Source organism: Oryx dammah, unplaced genomic scaffold, assembly GCF_014754425.2.
Source record: "Oryx dammah isolate SB20612 unplaced genomic scaffold, SCBI_Odam_1.1 HiC_scaffold_21, whole genome shotgun sequence".
NCBI lineage: Eukaryota > Metazoa > Chordata > Mammalia > Artiodactyla > Bovidae > Oryx > Oryx dammah.
Genome location: NW_024070205.1, coordinates 48,317,693 through 48,333,918, shown reverse-complemented (window position 1 = coordinate 48,333,918; position 16,226 = coordinate 48,317,693). Strand labels below are relative to the sequence as shown.

The following is a 16,226-nucleotide window of genomic DNA, read 5'->3' as shown; positions in this document are numbered from 1 at the left end:
CATAATGAGGGTGTTGGTGGTGGTGTCCACACAGGATGCTACCTAAGGTCTCGCCCCAGCCCAGTAAGTCTTCCAAGGAGGTGCAGACAAGCCACCCCCTGCTCAAAGCTTTAAGGGTCCCCTTTACCTAGGGCATAGGACCCTGGGAGGAGGATGCCCCAGCAGACACTTTACACCCTTTGGAGGGGCTCTTTCCAGCTACACCCTCTACTGGAGACTCTCAAACCACCCTCCCTGGGCTGTGCGCTCCCTCCCTGGGCTGTGCGCTCCCTCCCAACCTGAGAACAGTGCACCTGCACAGCAAACTCCTTTGCATGACCTTCAGGGCCCTTCATGATCGGGCGCCAACCCAGCCTCTCCACACTTAATCTCTGCTACTTTCTTCCACAGACCCTAACATCCAACAAAGCTGAGACCCTCATTTTTCCCCCCACACACTGTGCAGCCTCTCATTCATGCATCTGTTTTTGCCTTTGCCTAGAATGGCCTTCCTCCTATCATTCCTCCACACATCCAGTCCTCCCTTCTACAACAACCCTCTTCAATGCCACCTCCTCCAGGAAGCCCTTCTCTGAGCCCTCTACCCAGCTGCACGGTCTTGCCTGAATTCCCACGTCTGTCTCAAGTGGGCTCCTTTCCTGTGAGAAGGTCCTTCTCTCCTATCATCAGACCATGAACTCACCAAGGGCACTGGTTAGTCGCATCCCTACTGGTTCCTCTCCTGGGGCCTGACACATGTCATTAGGGTTCAGAGTTTGTTAAGTCAATGAACAGATATGACAATCATTTATGTGAGTCAAACATATAACTAGAAGATCTCTCAGCACAGGGACTCCTGGAAACGTCAGGATCATATTTGTTTCCCTGCTCTATGCCTGCTGCATGTCACCTTTATGATCACATACAAAATCCAATGAGATAACAGAAAAACATGTCTGAACTCTTATCATAGGTTTCTACTAACTCTCAGGTTCTCAATTGCCTGTTTTTTCCCTCAGTCCTACCCCAGATTTTTAATATCTTACTGTTTATCCATTCATTTTACTTTTTTTTTTTTTTTTACAAAAAAAAACAAAAAAGAACTTCAAATTTTGCCCAACACTCCTGAGAAATTCTTCTTTACACTTAAGTCAAAACAAGGGTAAGTTAACTGTAGTGGGTTGAATTAGAGGTACCCCAGGAGATACAGCCAAATCCTAAAGCTCCCCTCTCACCTGTAAATGTAACCTAATTTGGAAATAGAGCTTCTGCAGGTGTAATTAAGTAAAGGATCTCAAGATGAGATCGTCCTAGACGTGGAGTGGGCCCTAAATCCAGTGACTGGTGGAAGATCTGAGACACAGACACAGAGGAGAAGTCGGGGCAAGGGCAGCCTCTGAGAAGATGCAGACAGAGATGGGCATGACGCTGCTGCAAGCCTAGGAACTTCTGGAGCCTCCAGAAGGTGGACAAGGCAAGGAATGGTCCCTCCTGGAGCCTTTGGCAGGAGGATGGCCCTGTCAACACCTTGATTTGGGGCCAATGGCAGAACTGTGAGAGAATAAATTTCTGCTGTTTGGAGCCATCAGATCTGGGATAATATGGCAGCCACCAGGAAATTAATACATTAACCCATTGTATCAGTCCACAGATAACACCCAAACCCAACTCTTCAGACAGTTTCCTCTCTATTACTCTTTAAAAAAAATCATCTCATCTTACTTGGCTTTCCTCTCTCCCACCTTGTACTTGTCAGTCCCTGTCTCAGTGTGGGCTGTCATTAAAAAAAAAAAAAAAAAAAAAAAACCCTCTCTGGACTGGGTGGCTTAAACAATAAACATTTATTTCTCACGTCCTAGAAGCTGAGTCTGAGATGAGCATGCCAGCAAATCTGGTTCTGGTGACTTCTTCCTGGTTGCAGACTGCTGACTTCTCCCTCCCTGTGTCCTTGCTTGGTAGAAAGAGGCCCATCTATCCCTCCGCCTCTTCTAAGGGCAGTGATCCGCTCCAGAGGGCTCCATCTTCGTGGCTGATCTTCTTCCAAGGCCCCACCTCCAAACACCATCACACAGGCGAGGGTGGGCTACATCAATATTCGGTCCATAACAGTCCCCTTTCCGCCTTTCGATTTTCTTTCTCTACTCGCTGCTTCTTTCTGGTTTGGGTGCCTCTATTCCTAACCTCGCTTCATCATGCAGGTGGGACCTCTGAATCGCCTCCTTGGAAGTCCCTGCGTGATGAATGTTGGATTTATACTGCACACTTCACCACGTGAGAGTTGAAACCTCTCATCTGGAGCAAAAGCCACAGGAAATAAGCAAAAAGCTACTCATCATGTCATTAGAGAATCTTAGCCCACTTCCAACCTATCCACTCCCTTCCCACAGCTTCAGGCCATCATCTCTCCTGATAACCAGTAATTTCAGTCATTTTCTACATGGGTTTCTGCTGGTCTTCTGAGAATTCTCATTTCCCAAAGTAGAAAGGCCACACCGTCTTTGGTGAGCCTGGGTGGTACAGGGGGTTGCTGTGCTGGGGGAGATTATAGTGTGACAGGGAAGGGGGTGAGATGGCATCACCCCACTTTCTACCCACCCTCAGCAGAAGGGAGACAGCAGAGCAAACAGCACCTGGGAGAAAGGAGAGATTTCCAGTTACTTCTTTCCCGGGTTCTTCCCCAGAGCCTCTGTTATTCCTACCCATCCTGGGCCAGAAAAGAGTTTAGTGAATGAAGAGTAAAATGTCCAAGCCTTGTAGGACGCATGAAGGAAGTCATTAAACCAGGGCAAGAGGCCCTCCAGCCACAGCCAGACTCTGTGTTCACCTGGTTAAACACCACTCAGAAGTCCCCGTGTGTGTGTGTGTGCGCACATGTACAGAAGTCCTCTTTTTTTGGCATCCTTTAAATTTTCTTCATCAACGAAGTACATGTACATTAGCTTAAGGTCAAATAGGCCAAAGTATTTTTACAAATCCTCTGTCCCACTCCCCTGCCCCCCACCTGTGCCCCTCTTCTCTGGAGCAACTTCTGAACTTCTCGGGGTATTTAGCTTCATTTTTTAAAACGTGCTTGTGCTCTTCTTTCTGCTGCCTCTTGATTTATCCATTGCAGACACTGACTCTTCACTCTGCATTGTGATGCTTGAAGTTTTAGTTCTCTGCTCTCTCCCTCCTCCCAACGATGGTATTAATAAAAACCAGGACAGGCTCCTAATTGCATAGCTGGTCACCCTTTCCTCCCGGATCCCACACTCCCTCCTGTTCCCCCCGCCTCACTGGTCACTCCCTGGGTCACCTCTGCCAGTTCTCTCTCTCTTCCCTGCCCTCTTAGGGATGGAGCAGGCAGCATTCAATCCCTGGTCCTCTCTTCTCCATCCACTCTCCCTGCTTGGGGTCTCATCTAAGCTCACAGCTCTAAGTACATCCACTTCTTGATGACTCCCGGGGATTCATGTCTCTAGCCCTGACCCCTTCCCTGACTCCAGACCCCTATGCCCACCTCTCTTCTTGACTTCTCCACTTAGATGGCCAATAGACACCCCACACTTAACACAACCCACACCCACTCTGGCTGATCATTCCAAAAGCTGCCCCCGCTGCTGACTTCATCATCTCTGTGATGACAGCTCTGTCACTGTGGTTGCACAGGTACAAAACCTGCAGGGAGGCAGGGGTACAAAGAGAAGAGAGTCAGTGAGAAATTCCCCATAGCAGACGCGGTACAGACATTTTTAAAACAAGCTAATATCCTCAACATTCATAGCAGGATTATTCATAGTAGCTAAAATGTGGAAATGCACAAGCATCCATCAATAGATGAATGGATAAACAAGATGATATATTCCCATACAATGGAATATTATTCTACCATAAAAGGAATGAAGTTGATAAATGCTCCAACATGAATGAACCTTGAAAACCTTATGCTAAGTGAAAGAAACCAGACACAAAAGGTCACATGTTACATGATTCCATTTATATGAAATGTCCAGAATAGACAAAGAGCAGATTATTGGTTGCCAGGGTATGGAGAGAGGGGGGAAGTGAAGAGGAACACTGATGGATTCAGGGTTTCTTTCTGGGATGATGAAAATGATATGCGATTAAACAGAGGTGATGATCGAACAACTAAAACCCACTGAATTGTACACTTCATAAGAGTGAATTTTATGGTGTATGAACTACATCTAGAAAACTTTTTTATGAGCTAACATTCAAATTTAAATAGTGTGCTGTAATGTGTTACTAAGTAACTCATTCTCATTACTCCAGTCTTCAGTTAAGGACTGCCATATACACTGCCTCTCTTAGAACACATTGAAGCAAATTAAGAGAAAAGAATGACGTTCTGTGTTTGGGTGAATATGGAGAAAAGCAAACAGTCACACAAGGACTGTAGAGAGGAGATTAAGGATTAAGGAAGCAAAAATCAGGTCAAGAAGTAACTAGGAGAAACCTAAGAACTCCTACAAGGATCTACGGTGAAAGAAAGTGAAAGTGAAGGCGCTCAGTCGTGTCCGACTCTTTGCGACCCCATGGACTGTAGCCTACCAGGCTCCTCCATCCACGGGATTTTCCAGGCAAGAGTACTGGAGTGAGTTGCCATTGCCTTCTCCAGAGGATCTTCCTGACCAGGGATCGAACCCCGATCTCCCACATTGTAGGCAGATGCTTTACTGTCTGAGCCGCCAGGGACCTGTGGTAGGCGGTGCCAAAGACAGAACCTGCTGGTTTTCCTCCCATTAGAGGCATGGGGACTCTAGAGATATTTGCTAATTTCCTCCCAGCCTCCAAAGTCTCTAGTTTTGTTCAGATATGTACCTCTCCCTGACACAGTCCATATACTGCATGGAAAGCCTTTGGTTTTAGGGGCAGGGTATTGGCCCAGAACTAAGCTACTCAGTGCTGGTCCCAAGATGAACTTAGTGTGTCAAGTCAGAATCAAGTCAAAACAGGGGATGGAAACAGGGTTTCCTGATGCTGTATCTCTGCAAGGGAAAGTCCAGGAACTGCCTTCAGCCATCTTGAGAGGAGGTGGTTTGAAACTGGAGCTAATACAAAGAAAGAGAACCAAAACCTAGACACTAACTCTGACATACGAGCCGTGGGCCAGGCTGCATCTACACCTTTGTCTACTATTAGACTGTTCAGTTATACAAGCCAATTAATTCCTTTTTATGGGGTGAGCTTTCTGTTACTCGGAGCAGCAAAGATCACATCTATAGTCAGGTGATTATGTTTGAGAGCACACAAAGTGTGCAAACTACACCTTTCTATTTCCCTATTATGTTACTTGTTTTTTTCATCAGAGGTTTATAAAAAGGGACATAAAACCTCTTGAAACTTCTGCTTATGAAATACTTGTATGGGTTTCAATACAAATCGATAAAGCTTTCAAGAGTAAGTAAAAATGTCACTGACAAAATTAATTTTGATTTGTGTTAGCCTTAAATATTTTGAAAATATAAGTCTATCCTTGACAAAGCCAAGTTCGAGCCACATTAATATTATTCCTGTCAACACATCCACCATTTGGTTTCTGTAGAAGGTCAGGTGCCGTGTTGTTTTGGATTGTATGTGTGTGTGTGTGTGTGTGTGCACATGCGTGCTCAGTCATGTCCAACTCTTTGAGAGCCCGTGGACTGTAGGCCACTAGGCTCTTCTGTCCATGGAATTTTCAAGGCAAGAATACTGGAGTAGGTTGCCATTTCCTATTCCAGTGGACCTTCCTGCCCCATGATTGAACCTGAGTCTCCTGCACTAACAGACGGGTTCTTTTCTGCTGTTCCACCTGGGAAGCCCGTTGGAGTTCAGTGGGCTGCAAGTCAAAGTTGGCCAGGCCCAGGCTTGCCCTTAGCCTATAAATCCACCCAGACTCATTACTCCACACAGTTCAGCCTCTAGGGGCCGTCCCATCCCAGAAACTAGCTTGGACGCTTTTCATGTAATGCTCTAAGTGACAGATGTCTCTGTATGTAAAATAGAAAATTATAGCAAACGCTGAAAATATCACCATCACTGCCTGAGTATGCAAGAGATGCACCCAAAGCAAAATGCTTAAGCAACGTTGAAAATAGAGTATGAGCAAAAACCTACCAGGCAAATGAAATGAGAAAAAAAATGGAATATTAATGGTTTTAGCAACATGGAATTTTCCTACCCCCACACACTGACCGAAAGCATGCATCAGGCTCAGCCAGCACCTCACAGCCATTAGTAACCTGAGAGCATCGAGTTCTCTACCACCTGGGCCCAGCTCCTCACTCAGTTAGTGAATCGGGCCCCTCTCCCAGCTGAGGAGCTGGTCAGCTGGCCCTGCTGCTGCCGCTGCTGCTGCTAAGTCACGTCAGTCGTGTCCGACTCTGTGTGACCCCATAGACGGCAGCCCACCAGGCACCCCCGTCCTTGGGATTCTCCAGGCAAGAACACTGGAGTGGGTTATTTCCTTCTCCAATGCATGAAAGTGAAAAGTAAAAGTGAAGTCGCTCAGTCGTGTCTGACCCTTAGCGACCCCATGGACTGCAGCCTTCCAGGCTCCTCCATCCATGGGAGTTTCCAGGCAAGAGTACTGGAGTGGGGTGCCATTGCCTTCTCCGCAGCTGGCCCTAGGCAGGCACAATTTTCTCTTTGTACAATATCTGCTATAAATCAAAGGTTCCTAAAAAGCCCTGAAGGTGGTAAGTAGGATGTTCCCAGTTCTCCAGAGGCAGCTGGAGGGGAAGTAGGAAACCTCACGGCCTCAGCAGTCCGGCCCAGTCCACCTGCACACATTGTTCTCAGCCTCTTTTCTTTCCTTCCAAGATTTACTGATGCCTTCCTGGAAGGACTGCTGTTGCTCTGTCACTCAGTCATGTCCAACTCTTTGCAACCTCATGGACGCCAGGCTCCTCCGTCCATAGGGTTCTCCAGGCAAGAATACTGGAGTGGGCTGCCCTGCCCTCTTCCAGGGCATCTTCCCCACCCAGGGATCAAACTCACATCTCCTGTTTTGGCAGGCAGATTCTTAATTTGTTCTAATTCCCTTCTCATCCATTTCTCACGGCAAATGGTAGATAATTTTTTACTTTTAGGATCCTTAATTTGCCGATATAATGTAAATAGGGAGCAGTGCAGCCCGCCTCATTGTTTCAAAATTATTCAAATTTTGCTCATTCCTGCGTGCCGTAACTGCGGCTTCTGCTTGAGTAGCCACTCCCTGCCTGGTAGTCATTATTTCTCATTTGAGGCATATTTAAAACTATGCAGATGTGCTTTAGTCTTGCTGTTAGCATTTGCCAATAAAAGGAAGCCAGATTCAGTGACAACAAGCTCTCTGCAAATTGCTTCACACTGGATATCGTTGGGAGCTTCTCAAAACCGATTTTTAAAAAAAGAATGAAGAAAAACTGCAGTTTTCTTTACAGTGCTTAGAGGCTTTTCCATGGATATTTCTGAATGTCAGATAAGATCATTGCTGCCTTTGTAAGTATTAGCCACAAGAAAAGAGATAAAAACAAATACTTTATACCGCCCTGCACACAATAAAGAGCTAAAGAGCCAGGATATTATACAGTTCATCCATGTATTGATATTTAGTTGATAAAATATTTCTACAAGACCAGCCTTCATGCTATTTTGACAACATGGATCTTTGTGTCTATAGATTAAGACAAAGAAAGATTTTAGCCAGATATTTAAGGTGGCTGAAAGCTTTAGAAAAATATAAACAAAGACTTTGTATTTATGGTACAAAATAGAAACAAGAAACCCAGGCACTCTCTTCTGCCCTTGGTGGATATCTTTGTTTGAGGCTTGCACCTGTTTGGGGCTTCCCAGGTGGCGCTGGTGGTAAAGAATCCACCTGCCAATGCAGGTAGACTTAAGAGATGTGGGTTCAATCTCTGGGTCAGGAAGATCCCCTGGAGGAGGGCATGGCTATCCACTCCAGTATTCTTGCCTAGAGAATGCCAAGGACAGAGGAGCCTGGAGGACTTTAATCCACAGGGTCACACAGAGTCAGACACGACTAAAGCAAAGTAGCATGCAGGCAAGCTGGCTGGCTCCAGTTCTGTGCCTTAGCATGAGCCATCTCTACCTGAAACAACGTCCCCTTCCCACAACTTGGCTGGAAACCTCCTACTTATCCTTTAAGACCCAGCTCAGACGGCACCTCCTGATTTCTAGACTCCCCAAGCCGGGGCTGCTGCTGTCTTCTGTGCTCCAGGAGCACTTTGACCATCGCCTGACCGTGGCATTGGCCATTAGTGTTGTGATGCACCTGTTTGCATGTCTGTCCCCTTCACTACACAGCAAGCCCTGTGTGGGCAGGCTCTGCAGATTAATCTTTAAGGCCCACTACATAATTTGGTGTGCCTCACTCAAGGAAGGCGCTTACTGATGAACAAAAAAATGAATGAATGAGTGACTGAAAGACTGACTGAGATACACACATCCAAGGTGGCAAACAGCTGGCTGAGAGTGATACATCAGTTGTCACCAGGTCCTGCCCACCACACTGCTCCACTTCAGAGCACACCCCTCATATCACTTGTGAGAAATGCCTTCCCAGACGTAACAGCCACTCCTGAGGATCCAGGAAGTAACTCTCCTTCTAGAGTGGGGAACAATTTTTTAAAATACTAATTGAAATTAGTTGATTGATAGCATTTCCCTTTAATGAATTTCTAAGAAACAAAAGCTCTGCCATAGACTGCCTTCCATTCAGGCATGCTCTTCAAGCATCACTGAATTCCCTCTTGAATAAGAATGGTGAAAATGGGCCTCTGGCCAACCACTGAGCTTTGCATGGTGACTTCCACAGGAAAGGTGTACAGGAAAGGACCTAGAGACAGCCTCAGAAGACACTTTTTAAAAAAGAACTCTGGCATGCAGACCAGTAGGGCACTTGGCAGGTGAGACCAGGGATTGTATTATGCAAAACCTTATGTCATCTTTTCAGATGTTCTTCTAATAAATTGCTCCTGTTTCATTTTCACTTCAATAAAAAAAGGTACAAAATCAACTCTCTTTTCTTTCCAAACTAGACATCCTGAATGATAAAATGGTGTACCAATGGTTGGCCTAACAATGATGATGACTATAAGCTTGGACCCTAAAATCAGATAGATTTGGGTTGGAATCCCCATTTCATCACTTCTTAGTGCCATGCCCTTCATCTCTGTGTGTCACCCTTTCCCACTGTAAGATGCAGAGAACACTAACCAAGTGTAGGGTCTTGTGAGTAAAGTGCCTAGCATGGTGTCTAGCATGTGGCTAATGCCCAAACTGTTGGATCTTAATACCGTTATTGTTGCTGCTATTGTTTAGTCACTCAGTTGTGTCTGACTCTTGGTGACCCCATGGACTGCAGCACGCCAGGCTTCCCTGTCCTTCACTATCTCCTGGAGCTTGCTCAAACTCATGTCCATTGAGTCAATGATGCCATCCAGCCATCTCATTCTCTGTGGACCCCTTCTCCTCCTGCCCTCAATCTTTCACAGCATCAGGGTCTTTTCCAGTGAGTTGGCTCTTTTCATCAGGTGGCCAAAGTACTGGAGCTTCAGCTTCAATATCAGTCCTTCCAGCGAATATTCAGGGTTGGTTAATATGCTAATATTCCAGAACAGTAATCAGAATGTATTAATGTTCCTATTACATGTTCATAAATGGCAAGTTAATTTTAGACTGGAAACCACCATGTGTTCAGCGGCCATCTCTAAGTGGGATGTCCTCTTTCTGTTGCATTTTTTCTCAAGGAGCTGCATTAGTGCTCCAGAATTCTAGGTACATTCTTTTTTTGGCCATGCCACATGGCCTGTGGGCTCTTAGTTCCTCAACCAGGGATTGAACCAGTGTTCCCTGCATTGGAAGTGCCGAATCTTAACCACTGGACCACAAAAGAGGGCCCTAGGTACATTCTTAATAGCTTTCTCAGAATCTTTATGGAGAAGTACCTGGAAACCTCATAAAACTAGCATTTTAAATGTGTCTCATTTGGCTGACTTACAAGACACTGTGAGGTGCTTTTCAAGGGTGGGGGGAGACTGCATGGGAAAAATAGTCTTAAAAACACAGCATGATGAACAGACATTATTTAAGGATCAAGTAAACCGTATCCCATTTTTCAAAATCTAAGCCTTTGTTATAAAATTCACATTCAAAAAAGGCTACAGTGAGGACCAAAAGTTATTGTTTCATGGGTACAGAACTTCAGTTTAGAATAATAAACTTCTAGAGGCAGTTACACAACAATGTGAATGTACTCAGTGCCACTGAACTGTATGCATAAACTGGTTAAAATGGTGAATTTTGTGTTACATATATTTTACCACAGTAAAAAAAAAAAAAAAAGGAAAAAGAAGTTTAACAATCACATGTTTTCACACATCTCTCTGAATGTATGAACACACATGTACAAATTTCAGTAAGCTTCTCTCACCCAGCTACAGATATCTCTTTAAAAAACTCCAATAGTCTTAAAGATGACCTTAAAGGAAATAATTAAAGTAATAAAGATAATCCATTTAAAACAATGATAGTCAAATCCTTCAGGTCAGCAGGTGGGCCACAGGGCTTTCAGGAAGTCCCCTGTCTGTGTTCCCTTAAATGAGCTAAGGTACAAGAGGTAGCATGTTCTTTTTTTCAGGAAATTTCAAAGTCAGGAGGGAAAAGCTATCTTTTATCAAAGTGGAGAGAAAAGGGACAAAGAAAGTAGGCACTGGAAATATTTTCAAGAAGTAAGGAAGCCAAAATAGAAGTCATGAGACAAAATGATTCCTGTAGCCTTCATTAGTCTTGCTTTTCGCAGCCCTAGAAAAGTCCAAGTGCACTGCAGAGAAATTGTTCGTAGCTCCATCCTTTGCCACAAATGACTCATGGGAGACCAAGGGTGTGAGAGGCCCAAGCTTTTCCTTTACAAACACTCTGTCCTGCAGTCAGCAGGTGGACAGCGGCTCGGGCACTTCCGTCCTCTGCAGGTCTCCCTCAGTTCCCGGCAGCAACCCACACACATGCACTTGGTGGTCTCAGCGCAGTGCACACGAGTACCAGACACCCACCCAGGAAAGGGTGAAGAAAGAGGGGGAGGGCTGTCTCCCCTCTGCCTTTCTTATGTCTTTGCAGCTCTTTCTCTATCCCCTGTTGCCAGAGAGTAAATTATAAAGTTAATTTTTAGCAGCAAAGTTTGCATTTTTTGGTCTTTGTTTTCCTAGGATATACTTATTAGTAGGTTCAGTATTTGACTGTGTAGTCAGGGTTTTATAAGTTTGCACATGCAGTTCTTTTCTTTGTTTTTATTAAAGAGAAAAGTATCATTTTCTCAACTCTCCATGTGCTAGTCTATTACAGTGGACCCGGGTGGAAGTTTCTTCCAGTGAGAAGCTGTCTCCCTCCCATTTTAGGATGGATGGAAGGTCCACACTAAAACTTTAAACCCCTTTGGCAATGTGAATTCAATAAACTTTTAAGACGGCAGAGCTCTGGAGGGTGAGTAGTCCACTGACACCTCCTCGTCTTGCCTCTCTATGACCACAAGCCACCGGCCAGCCTGACTCAAACATGTCCTGTGAACATTCCCAGGACAGGCAACAAAGGCAAAGACACACAAGTACAAATCTATCAAGCTTTAAAACTTCTGTGCATCAAAATCAGTGGAGGGGAAGACAGCCTACAAAATGGGAGATAATATTCACAACTCGAATATTTGATAAGAGGCTAATATTCAGACTATACAAAGAACTCCTACAACTCAAAAAAATCAAATAATCCAATTTTAAAATGACCAAAGGACTTGAGTAGATATTTCTCCAAAAGACAATATACAAGTGGTCAAGAAGCATGTAGAAAGATGGTCAGCATCACTAATCATTATAATATAATATAAACACTTGTTAGAATGGCTACTATCAAAAAACCACAAAACAAATGTTGACAAGGATGTAAAAAAATTGGAAGCCCTGTGCATTACTGGTGGGATGTAAGATGGTGCAGTCACCATGGGAAACAGTATGGCGGTCCCTCAAAACATCACAGACAGAAGTACCACATCATCCAGCAGTCCATTTCTGGGCATATGTCTGAAAGGACTGAAAACAGGCTCTGGAAGAAATATTTGCATATTCACCTCGTTAGCACAATGATTCTCAATAGACTAAAGCTGGAAGCAACCAAGTTGTTGCTGTTTTGTTGCTAAACTGTGACTTTTTGTGACCCCACGGACTGTAACCCGCCAGGCTCCTCTCTCATGAGATTCTCCAGGCAAGAATACTAGAAAGGGTTGCCATTTGTCCCTCCAAGGGATCTTCCTGACCCAGGGATCGAATCTCTGTCTCCTGCTTGGCAGGCAGCTTCTTTATCACTGAGACACCAGGGAAGCCCAACCAAGATGAACAGATTAAAAAAAAAGTATGATATGTACGTGCAATGGAGTATTATTCAGCCTGGAAAAGGAAGAAAATTCTGACATATGCTGTGACACAGATAAACCTCAAGGATACCATGCTAAGTGAAATAATCCAGTCACAAAAAGACAAATAATGTACGCTTTCACTTACATTAGTTATTTAGAGTAGACAAATTTACAGAAACAAAACAAGACTGGTGGTTACCAGGGGCTAGGGCAGGGAGAAAGGCGGGTTGTTATATAAAGGATTGCAAAGAGTTGGACATGATGGAGCAACTAACACTTTCACTTTTCATACCATTTCAGACATACAAGATGAAAACAGTTTGGAGATCTGTTTTATAACATTGTAAATATACTTAACTGTACACTTAAAATGGCTAAAATGGTAAATTTTATGTTATGTGATTTTTTACCATGATTTTTAAAAACACATTCTGAATCACAGAGTTTAAGGGCTTTAAGGAATTTTTTATTTAATGTTTTGGTCTTCTATACATAAACTAAGAAGAAAACAGACTCTCCCTTGATGTGAGCAAGGGTTTTGCCTCTGTCCCCAGGGGAAACCCCATCTAGACTGAAAGCCACCTAATATTTCAGGGGCTTTCCAGAGGACCCAAACCTTGCACCAGTAGGGTTATTGTGCCTCTTTCTTTCCTGCCCAGCAAAATGTGTCCAGAAGAGTCAAAATAGGCCTCTATTTTTCTTTAAAGACGTTTCCTTTTTTTTAAATTTTTTTTTTTTACTTTACAATACTGTATTGGTTTTGCCATACATCTTCCTCAGTGTTTGTGTGCATGATATTAAAATGAAAGTCCAATTTTTAATATTAATTCAGGTTAATTGTAATTTTAAAAGTTAATGAAGGCCTTTAGTCCAAGTTATGCAATGGGCCAGGCATTCAAGATGAAACACGAGGGATTCACAGACTAAAAGGCAAGTCAGATGAATGAACAAATAATTGTGCTACAAAATAACACCTGCTATAAAAAGGCATATACATAAAAAGGTCCAGCACACCATGGGAAGCGACATCTAGTGGGGTGAGAAGGAGTAAGGACAGGTCACTGCTGTGAGCAGAGTCTGCAAGCATGAGGCAGCTCATCGTAGTAGTTAACCCACGACACAGACTTTGGAGCAGAGGAACCTGGATGTCAGAACACAGCCCTGCCACTGCTAGCTGTGTGCCAATAAGCTTATTAGTTAACCTCTCTGAGCCCCAATTTCCTTACCTACAGAAAGGAGATAGTACTTTTTAAAAAATATGTAAAGTTATTATAAGGGTTACATTAAATAAACTAACATAAATAAATGACCCATGCTCAATACATGTTCAGTGTTATCAGTTAGCTTAAAAGAGAAGGCTCACGTGGAGGCAACACTTGTAAAGGCATGGAGGCACAAGAGGTCTTGTGTTCCCGCCGGTGTGCATGGAAGGTCTTGCCAGGAGGGAGCAGGACAGGAGGCTGGAAACGCTGTCTGTGGGCAGTGGGGACCTGTGGAGGGTTTACTCAGGAGGGTGATGAGGAGACATTACCTGTGCCCCTCACATTGCCCCATCTTGTTTTTCAGTTGCTTAGTCATGTCCGACTCTTTGCAACCCCATGGACTGCAGCACACCAGGCTTCCCTGTCCTTCACTATTTCTCAGAATTTGCTCAGACTCATGTTCACTGAGTCAGTGATGCCATCTAACCATCTCGTCCTCTGTCGTCCCCTTCTCCTCCTGCCTTCGATCTTTCCCAACATCAGGTGGCCAAAGCACTGGAGCTTCAGCTTCAGCATTAGTCCCTCCAGTGAAGAGTCAGGGTTGATTTCCTTTAGGATTGACTGATTTGGCCTCCTTGCTGTCCAAGGGACTCTCAAGAGTCTTTTCTCGTACCACAGTTTGAAAGCATCAATTCTTTGGCGCTCAGCCTTCTTTATGGTCCAACTCTCACATCCATACATGACTACTGGAAAAGCCTTCCCATTTCAATAACTGGTCTGACTTCCATGTCTGAGGGCTTCACAGGCTCCCTTCCCCCAAGTGGAGGATCATCCACTGCTACAGAACTGGCTCCTCTCCCTGAGCCCAACCAAGCCTGATGAGAGCTGCTCTCTCACCCTCAGGTAGGATAAATCTGAAGCATGTATTCCAGTGACCCCACCGGTTCCCCAGCAGGACTCAGTTCCAGTTACTCACATTGGTACCTGGCTTGATAACACATCCCTTACTGGCTGGCTTCCCTTCCCCATCTCACCTCCCTACTCCCATGGTACCATTTCCTGAGATTACCTCCCCAATAAACCAAGAACCAGAATCCTTATCTCAGGGCCACTTTTTAACAAAAGCTATACTAAGATGTGTGCCATGACCTTATCTGTTTAAAAAGATGCTTCTTGAAGCAAGTGAAGAATGGATTGGACTGAGTGGAGCTAGAGGCAGAGAGTCAGGAGATCCCTGCAGTAAGCTAGGAAGGAGGTTGTGAGTATTATAGGAGTAGAGTGGAAGCGACACTCCGGAGACAGTGCTGCTGCTGCTGCTGCTAAGTCACGTCAGTCGTGTCCGACTCTGTGCGACCCCATAGACGGAAACCCACCAGGCTCCTCTGTCCCTGGAATTCTCCAGGCAAGAACACTGGAGTGGGTTGCCATTTCCTTCTCCAATGCATGAAAGTCAAAAGTGAAAGTGAAGTCGCTCAGTTGTGTCCGACTCTTAGCGACCCCATGGACTATAGCCTACGAGGCTCCTCCGTCCATGGGATTTCCCAGGCAAGAGTAGTGGAGTGGGGTGCCATTGCCTTCTCTGCCGGAGACAGTGAGGCAGGTCCTTAATGACTGATGCATGTCACTAGGTTGGGCCAACAAGAGTTGAGGAAGAGCCTCCTCTTGCAGGTTTCGCTGCATATGAGGGACCTGCAGGACATTCACTGGTGAAAGCCTCAGTGACAGGTTGGGTCTCGAGGTTTACAACTGCAAGTTTTCAGCTTGGAAGTGGTAGATGAGATCACTGGGATGAATGAGGCCACGTGGAGAGAGGATTAAGGAAGAAAAGGTAAGACTAGCATCCTGAGGGTGATAATATTTAAGGATAGGAATAAAACGAGGCACCAGTCAAAGGTAAGAGACAGTCAGTCATCAACGAAAAAGGAGAGAATCGGTCAAAAGTACGTCTTTGAATCCAACAAGCATGAAATATTGCAGTGAATTCAAATTGGTTAAGGCCTGGAACAAGGTTACCAGCCTTGGCAGCTGCTGTGTTGGTGGCAGCAGCTTGAACAGAGTGATGAAGGCGAAAGGCAAACTGCGGGAGCCTTCGAGACAGAGGGAGGTGTGGATATGAGCTCAGAGAGGATGGAACCCTCTTTCCAGTTGGTGGGCGTGATAGGATGGAGAGAGAGAGAGAGAGACCATGGACCCAGAGGAGTGGGGGTGGGGGACAGGAAGGAGAACACATCTAAGAGAAGGGAAAGCATCATTTGGGGGTTTTTTTCCCCAAACTTTAAACTTTTTATTTTATATTGGGGTATAGTTGATTAACAATGTTGTGGTAGTTTCAGGTGAACAGCGAAGGGACTCAGCCATACATATACATGGATCCATTCTCCCCCAACTCCCCTCCCATCCAGGCTGCCACATAACACTGAGCAGAGTTCCATGTGCTATACAGTAGGTCCTTGTTGGTTATCCATATAGCTGTGTGTACATGAGGGAAACTGTCTTTTAAAAGATGGGGTAGACCTGAATAAAATTATGGTATGAGAGAAATAAACGCACGGAGACAGGTAAAGACAGAAGAATAAAGAGAATATTTGACAGCGAAAGGTCAGCAGTGAGGCAGCTGGGGGTGGGAACAATGGCACAGAAGGAGGCTGGCTTTGAAGAGG

At 44.9% G+C, this 16,226-nt stretch overlaps 1 protein-coding gene across 1 annotated transcript in view; it reads right to left on the bottom strand.

Annotated features, from left to right (window-relative positions):
- Positions 1-1,797: 1,797 nt before the first annotated feature.
- EFCAB2 (EF-hand calcium binding domain 2) overlaps positions 1,798-16,226 on the bottom strand; it is a 138,033-nt gene continuing 123,604 nt past the window's right edge. The window contains exons 7-8 of the transcript XR_005725003.1: positions 3,542-3,636; positions 1,798-2,609 (exon numbers count right to left, since the gene is read on the bottom strand). The gene's annotated coding sequence lies outside the window, so the exon portion shown is untranslated. The remainder of the gene's footprint in view (positions 2,610-3,541; positions 3,637-16,226) is intronic.